General features: G+C 47.8%; 1 protein-coding gene across 1 annotated transcript in view; it reads left to right on the top strand.

The window, feature by feature from the left end:
• The window catches only part of Grik4 (glutamate ionotropic receptor kainate type subunit 4), a 430,298-nt gene that overhangs the window by 242,723 nt on the left and 178,999 nt on the right, over nt 1-8,576 (top strand).

The raw sequence follows: 8,576 nt of genomic DNA, 5'->3' as shown, positions 1-8,576 counted from the left end.
TGTGATTTAATTTCATAATCTCATACATTTCTTTTGACCTTTTACCAAGTACCCACTAGAACACCAACAGCGGCTTTTTCTTTCCCCTTGGGTAGCATTGAGGCGGGATAGAGGCTGAGCCACAGTAGGACAGAAACCCGAAGATACAGTCACTCAAATGTAGATGTATATTTCCTGCATACGTGAGCCTGGGGTATGCAATAGTTCATAGATGGAGATGATATACAATGTTGCTGCTACCAACCGTGTGGTTTGTGCGTGTTGCCCGGTGGCCATGTCCTTCCAGGAGTAAAGAGAAGAGAGCAAAGGAATGATCAGTATGACACGGTAGTCTTCACCTACCTCTGTGAGCTCAAAGTCAGCTCAGGTCTTCTGAGCTCAAAGGAGGCTGTTGAGTATCATCTGAGCTGGGTCTCCATGTATCCAGTTAATATGGGGGAGGGGATGGGCTGTTAGCAGGAAGAAGAGAAAGGCCCCTGGGTTGGCACCATGGACTGCCAACTTGGCGGAGGACTATCCCCTCTGCCGTGCCTCTTTACCCCTCCCTAGGTTCTGCCTGCCTTTTACACAGCTTGCTCAGAAAAGGCTTCTTTTCTTCTGCCGTGGTCAGCTTTCCTCCCAGTTACTTCTTTCTAAGTCCTTGTCTTCACAGCTCCCTGAGTCCTTGTGAAGTGTGATGTGACCCACCCCCAGTTGTCCCAAGACACCTGATAATCATATAAGCATTGCTCCCATCTCTCCACTGAAGTCCCCAGAGACCTGCCAATTGCCAAGTCTCATGGGAAATCTTTGGTTCTTATTATCTTTGGTCCATCTCACTTCTAGCCCTGGTAAGTTCTCATGTCAGATCATTGTTTTTCTGCCTTCCTCCAAACTCTCCCCAAGCATGGTACCTCCAGGTCTCAAGCCTTGATTTCCCTCCCCCCAGTCTTCATCCAATACTAAACTCAAATGGTCAAGATAACCCTGTCCCCAGGGGTTCTTACTGATCCCACCTCATCAGAGTCATTTGGATCTGCCTCACCTTTGTAAGCCCAAAGTCTGTCCTTGGTCTCCTGAACTCAGGGGAGGCTAATACACATTGTCAACTCTCCTTGCCCTGACCCTCACTATTGGCCTCATTTCCCTCTGCTGGATTTTTAAAATAGCACCCAGACTGATCTTTTCAGATCAAATTTCCACTCTCTCTCTCTCTCTCTCTTTCCAGTATACTTACATGAGCAATTGCCCTGGAAATGCAAACCCTGCCATGTCATGACCTGTTTAAAGTCCTTGGGCTGTTCCTCAGCATCTTAGGGCACCATTGCAGCCTCTAGTGAGTCTTTATAAAGTCCCTCATGCTGTGACATCCTTCATGTGCCTCCTTTCTAGGCCCCTCTGACCAGACACCCCAGGCTTCCTTAGGCTTGTGGGAGGGGGGTCCATACCTGACGCATTTCTTCTCAGCCTCTCTCAAAAGCTCACCCACTGCTTTCATAGCTGTCTCCCCTGTGAAGCCAGGTAGTCACAGATACTTAGGCAGTCAGTAGTCACTTAACATGCGTGCATGCGTTAGATACATGTCTTTCTCTGCTGTTTCCCCATCTGAGAGTTTGCTTTTCCTTTATCTGCCTAAGAATGTCTTACTTCCACATACAGTAAAGATTACTTGCTTCCTCTCCAGACACCAGGTTCTCTTTGAGAACCAAAAACCTAGTTTCTATGGCTTGCGATTTTTTGGTACATGAATATCTGTGGCACAGTTGGGGCATAAATGGTTTTGTTCTCTCTCTTTCCTGGTTGGCTTGTGGCCATTTGCTTATGTAGCTTTGTCTTATTCTGGACACTTAGGAATCAGAAACATTCCATCCCTGATATATACATCATCTTGATTAAGAGAGTTGGTTAGTAGATTTTTACGAAGTAATAAATATGGGAACGATTGAATGAATGTACTAACTTCCTGTATAGTACATGATACTTCCTTTATCATTTACAAAGTGCACGATGAAGGACTGAATTAATGATTCACCTCACAAATGCTTTGGGGGGTTTGGTTCTGAAAAGTAGGGGATCCATTCAGCTGGAGCTCATCATGGCTCCCTGAGTAGGAAGCGAGAATAAGGTGCAGTTCAGATAAAATGTGGGTGTGGCCACAGAAAACCCAAGAGCTTTCCAAATAGAAGCGACTACCTGGACAAAAAACAAAATAAATAACAAAAAGCCAGAAATCACAGGGCAGAGTCCCATGACCTGTTCTATGTTCAGCAAGGATGATCTAGAAACAGCTGAGTGACACCACAGAATTTAGTAGAACATGATCGTGGAAAGGCATATTAGATCCAGATTGCAAAGGTATCTTAAGGCTAGGGGATCTACACTGGCCTGAGGGAGACTGAGGCGGGTGAGGGGAGGACCAGAAAAGAGCTAACAGCAGAAAGAGAGATCAGTGGGAAGCAGGTCCCTTGGCTGACCTCAGTGACTGAGCAGATGGAGTGGATAAAGGGTGTGGGAGACTGTAAGCCAGCTCTGCCAAGAATGCATGTGTGAGTGACTGTGCTATTAATTAAGTCTGAGAGGCAAGAATGAGGCCCTGATTGGATGCGAAGGTAACGGGTGCTGTTTGGGATGCAGACTTTGCAACAAGCACTCAGAGAGTATTTCCTAGTGATAGCTCCAGCAAGAGCCTACTGTGTGGTTGAGAACTTGAGTCTATATACATCACAACCCAGGGGCTGAGAGTTGAAAACCGATATGAGAATTAATAAGTTATTTCTGTGGACGCACGTTCGTGTGTGCTCAGGTGTATGCATGGGCATGGGTGCCTGGAGGCCAGACAACTCTGGATGCTGTTTATCAGGCCCTCTCCATTTTGCTTTTGAGACAAAGTCACTCAGTGTCCTGGAATTAAGCAAGTTAGGTAGGCTAGCTAAGCAGGGAGCCCCAGGGACCTGCCTGTCTCTGGCATGTTACAAGCATGGACCACTATGCCTTACTTTACATAGTTCTGGGGATCTAAGTCGGGCCCTTATGCCCTTATGCTTACCGTAAGCGTGTTCCCAACTGAGCTGCCTCCCCAGTCTTGTAGGTTCTTTAGGGGGAAAGTATACAGAAGTATACAAGTGCAGGAAAACTGAAGATTAGAACCAGTCTTGGGCAACATTCACAACTAGGATCAGAGTGAGAGCAAGAGAGGGTGGTTGAATGAGAATCCCAGGTATCTTTGCCAACACTTAGTATGGTCAAGCCTTTTCATTTCAGCCATTCAAATAGGCTGATGCTACTACATCAATACAAATAGTAGTAGCATCTCATTATGGTTTTAACTTGCATTTCACTGGTTACTGTTAGCACTAAGCATATTTCTTTTTCACCTTGCCTGTATCGTTTATCTGTGAAGTGTCTGTTTAAATTTTGTTTGACTTAAAATTTGCATAATTTTCTTGTTACCGAGTCTTGAAAGTCTTCATGTTTTCTGGATGTGAGGGCCCTGTCTGGAATCGTCTCTGCCCACACTTTCTCCCAGGTTGCTCCTTTGTCTAAGTTATCCTGTTCGTGGTGTCTTTGGAAGATCCGAGAAAGTGCAGCTTTGATGTAGTCTGACTTCCTGAGTTTTTACTTCATGGCTTGTGCCTAAGTCTCTTTCTAACTTGGGATCATGCAGATTTTCTAAGAAATTTGCAGTCTTGGGGTTTACATTTGTGTCTGCAGCTCAGTTTGTGTTAACTTTGAAACATGGCACACAGCAGTTTGACGTTCTTGTCTGCTTTTAATGTGTGAGGATCTGGTTATTTTGACTCGGCACAGTGTGGTACTGTTTTTCACTGTGCCCATGTCAAAATCACTTTTTTTTTCACAGACCTATGGAACAGAGTGATGATCTTAGTAGAAGTTGGCTTAGGATAACCCCAAAGTCAAGGTTAATTTGGCTCAAAGTTTTTATAAAGAGTATGCCCTTGCAAGGCAAGGGTACCAACTACCAGGTTAGAAGAAATGGACGAGGGAAAGTTAAGGGCTGAAGCCTTGGTTGAAATGCACTACAAGAGGCAAGGGCTTGTTGGGAAATACATGGCTGTGGTGTTTGGTGAGCCACTATGTTTAGGGTAAGGCTTCTTGGAGGGGGAGATGTCCAAGGAGATATCCTGAGTGAGCAGGACCAGCAAGCAGAGGTGAGAAAGCAGAGGAAGTGGGGAACCAAAGGAATGTGGGTACATAGCAGCACAGGTGTGCTTGCATGTTCATGTCTGTGTGCAAGTCTGCATGTGTGCTTACATGCATGCCTCTCTCTCTTTTTCTTATGTGTGTGTGTGTGTGTGTGTGTGTGCATGCACCCATGACATGACATGTCATCAATATTTTACTGTTTGTGGTAGGTTGAGAGGAATAAGCAGGGAAGCAGAGTCCAAGGGGGTGACAGGCCTCATCAGCTATACCTTGGATGGAACCCAGAGCATTCCACATGCCAGGGAAGTGTCCTTTCACTAAGGCACACCCCAAGTCTGTTTTTATTTCCATTTTCATCTTTGAGACTGGGTCTTGGTAAGTTGCCTAGGCTGGCTTTGAACTCAAAGTGAGGAGTTGGGCAAGGGTTTGAAATCTGGGAAGCTGATGCTACTCTTTGCTAAGCTTGGGGTTTTAGCAGAAGGGAGAAGGAGGAAAGGCTGAACTTAGTCTCTCTCTCTCTCTCTCTCTCTCTCTCTCTCTCTCTCTCTCTCTCTCTCTCTGCCTCTACCCCTTTATCCCTTTCCATCTCTTTTTCCCTTCCTCCTTCCCTCCCTCCCTCCCTCCCTCTCTCCCTCCCTCCCTCCCTTTTTCCCTTTTTCCCTCCCTCCCTTTTTCCCTCCCTCCCTTTTTTCCTCCCTCCCTTTTTCTCTTTTTCCCTCCCTCCCTCCCTCCCTCCCTCCCTCCCTCTCTCCCTTTTTCCTTTCTTCCTCTCTCCCTCGCTTTCTCTCTCATGTGTGTGTGCATATGTGTGTAATGCAGACAAATGTGTATGTCATAGCATATATGTGGAGGTCAGAGGACAACTTTTTTGGCATTGGTCCCCTTCTTCTAGGTGGTGTGGTGGTTAGAATGAGAATGACCTCATATGTTAATATGTTTGTATATTTGGTTGTTAGTTGGTGGAACTGTTTGGGAAGGATTAGGAGGTGTGGCCTTGATAGAGGAGTCAGTGGGAGTGGCTTTGAGGTTTCAGAACCATTTCCAGGGCCATTTCCAGTGTTTTCTTCACCTTCTGCCTGTGAATCAAGATGTAAGGAAGTTTCCAGCTCTTGCTCCAGCCTCCCCTCTACCATCATCAACTCTAACGTTCTGGAATCATAAGCCCAAATTAAACTCTTGTATAAGTTGCCTGGGCTATGGTCTCTTCTTGCTGAAATAAAAACCCAACTAAGACATGTGGCTTTGCTGATCAAACTCAGGTTCTCATGCTTGCGTGACAAGAGCTTTGTCCACTGAGCAATCTTGCCAACTTCCTACATTTGAGATGCTTTTTAGATTGTTGTATGCATGTGTTTCTTCCCCTGGGAGGTGGCTGTAAATGTAAATTTACAGGAAACTCCTGTAAATAAGGCAGAAACCCCCCCAGAGACCCTGGGGGTCCGTCCATATTAAAAGATGACAAGAGCAGAGGGTACCTGCAGGAATGGCCAGAAAATTAGTAGAATCCTTGGAGAAAAGCTTCCTGGGAGCCAATGAGGTTGAGGGCCTTGGTGGGACAAGGGGAGCAGGGCTTGGCTGCAGAGAACCCTAGACCAGGAACATCCAAGGCAGGGACGCTTCTGCAAATGGGTCCAGGCCCCAGGTGCCGCCATGAGCCATGCAATCTTGGGAAACCTGCCCTTTCTCACTTATCTCACTCTAAAACAGAATAATAAACTGCACATTGCATGGGGGTTAAATGAGATCATATCCTTGATGTGCGCAGAGCAGCACCTGGTGATCATAAACAAGGCTGGCTATGATGTAATTAGTCAAAGGATCAGAAGTGCCCTCTGATTTTCCCATGATGCTCATTGGCACTGGCTTGAGTGAAGTGGGGGCGAGGGGGGGCAGAAGGTGGCTTGCAGTGAGTGGATTGGGGGACTTTGGGCTGAAGTCAGCAAACTGAGGAATCACTCAATAAGCCTGGCTTACACTGTGGGTGAGGAGAAGGGGAGGGGGGCTGTCAATGTTGTGAAAATATCTTAGGAGGCTGTTCTCACCTCCCTGCAGGCATTAAAAGTCCTCCTTCATTCTACTGAGAGTTAGCTGTGGTTTTTTTTTTTTGGGGGGGGGGTTGCACTTATCAAATCAGGAGCCTGTTGTGTTTGGCTCTAGGGCCAGTGTGGCACCTGGCCCATCTGGTCACAGGAAGTTCCGTCTGCTTGGGGCTTCACTGCCCGAGCACAGAGAGACAAGCTCATCTGGAAGACACTGAAGACAGAATCAAAGAGAGTTAAATGAGGCCGGTAGGGCTGTTTGGGAGGAAGGCAGGAGTGGGGATGGAGGCTTTCCTGGAAGAGGGGATCCAGGTGAGGATGAAGGTATGACAACTCGTGTGGAGGGAGACTTCTGTGGAAGAGATGAGTGGGAACAAGGAATGGAGGGCAGTAAGCAGACAGAGCTGATGATGGAAGAGTGGCAGGACCATCACCATATCTGGAAACCCGGAGCTGCGAGCAAGCAGCTGGGAAGCAAAGGTAACCAATTCCCCAGGGTTAAACCCATCTCTTTTTCTTGTTAGCACGCAGCCATAATGGGTTGGTCCAAACAGCCATCGGAGCGGTGTTATAGATGGCTTATAAAGGCTCAGCAGTAAAACTTCTTTATTCCCTCCTTAAAGAGCTGAGAGCTATCGAGGTGCCGAGAAGCTTCTGTAGCAGGCCTCTGGTGGAGCTTAGAGATTAAGGTAGCCCGCATTCATGCTTGAGGGGTCACTCCCGAGCTTTCAGTAATGTCTGGAGGGAAGGCAAGCCTTGCTCCAGGTCCCACAGGTGAACAGAGAACAGGATGCTGCCATCCCTGGAGGGATGAAGCCGAGTAGAGGTAGCAATGGGTCCTCTGCCGTGCGTGTGCATGCACAGGAGCTGCCTTCAATGCTGGTGTCATCTGATGTAGCCACACCACCAACATTTGCTGCAATTGCAAATTGCAGTTGCAAAAGGATGAAGAGTCAGGTAATCACGCACTATTATGCACTCGGTGGCCACTCAGTCCTGAGCACTGCATGCCCAGATCCATCCGATTTACTAAGAGGAGTCAGGCTAGGCCAACCCACTCCCTCAAGGAGAAAGACAAGAGGCCACGGGATAGGCAACGGGAGAAATTCATAGAGCTCAAAGGAAGGGAGTACAATTGAGATAAACGATCTGGGAAAGCAAGCAGGCAGGAAGGAAGAGTTATCTGGGCATTTAAGGCATGAACGGCTGAGGACACACAGGGGTACAGGTGGGTAGCCAAGTCTCTGCCAATGGACCAGGGAACTATTTGGGTTCTCAGGCAATCTCTGGAAGACAGCACTGGTACCGAGGAGTTGAAGAGGACCTTCAGGAAGAGATGAGTCTGTAGGGAGAAGAGTCCAGGCTGCGAAAGCATAGCATAGGTGGGTGGAACTGCTCCAGCAGTAAGGATGTCACTTAGCATGACTAAGGCCACTCTCAATGGTTTGTGAAGATCCTAAAGCAGCTCAAAGCTATACATCCACCTTTGCACAGGCCTGCTCACGCTTCCTAACCCTGAGCTAACCAGTGCTATAGTAGTCTGAGCCAGACTCGCCAACCCAAAGGGAGTCACCCCGTCCAAAGCAGGGAAACACAAGGATGAGATAGGGATCGGAGTTTGGCATCAGGACGTGCACTGTCACAGGGCTGCCTTTCCATTGTCGGGGGAGCCTCAGACACCAGATGGGGAGAGAGCCCAGTAGAGAACGTAATGCTTGGGGTTTGAGCGAGAGGCACTATGTGAATACAAAGGCTTTCTTGACATAAAGAAGGTGTGGTAAACCCTGCTGCGCCACAGAAGCGCTGGGCACTACTGGGTCTTCAAGGTTTGATAAAATAGCAGATGGCAGTCTCGACATGTGTCTCCTCATCTCAACCCCACACTTGCTGCTGCCCAGACCTCTCAGCCTCACCATGGCTACTAGTTGACTCCTATGCAGAAGAGTCCCCAGGGCCCCCAGGATGTGCTGGCTCATACCGTTCCTCATTTGGCAGCAGCTGGGAACGCTGAACATCCTGGCCTAGCCCAGTAGCTGGGCCTGAGGGACCCAGTGTGGTCCAGGAGCATCCTCTGCACATTAAGTCTTGAGCACACTGCTCTCTTCCATCCATCTGGCTCCTCTCCTGAGACCGCTGAAGAGCAAGTGTGCTGTTTGCTAACCGCCTGTTGGGGATATGTTCCTCCAACATCATGGAAGAGCCTGAGTCTCCACCTTGTGTTTGGCATTCGTAGCCCTAGAATTCAGTTCCTATTTTCAAGCTAATTATTGTGGTTCCAATATGTCTGATGCCGACAAAACACCAAGTCAAATGTCTTCCCCGTCAGTGATTAATCGTCATCAAGAACTAAAACCTTAGTGAAATGTGGGGCCTGGGATGGCCTGGGACTGGATG

This window comes from Arvicanthis niloticus, chromosome 26 (assembly GCF_011762505.2).
Source record: "Arvicanthis niloticus isolate mArvNil1 chromosome 26, mArvNil1.pat.X, whole genome shotgun sequence".
NCBI classification, from domain to species: domain Eukaryota; kingdom Metazoa; phylum Chordata; class Mammalia; order Rodentia; family Muridae; genus Arvicanthis; species Arvicanthis niloticus.
This window is presented reverse-complemented; position numbering and strand designations above follow the sequence as displayed.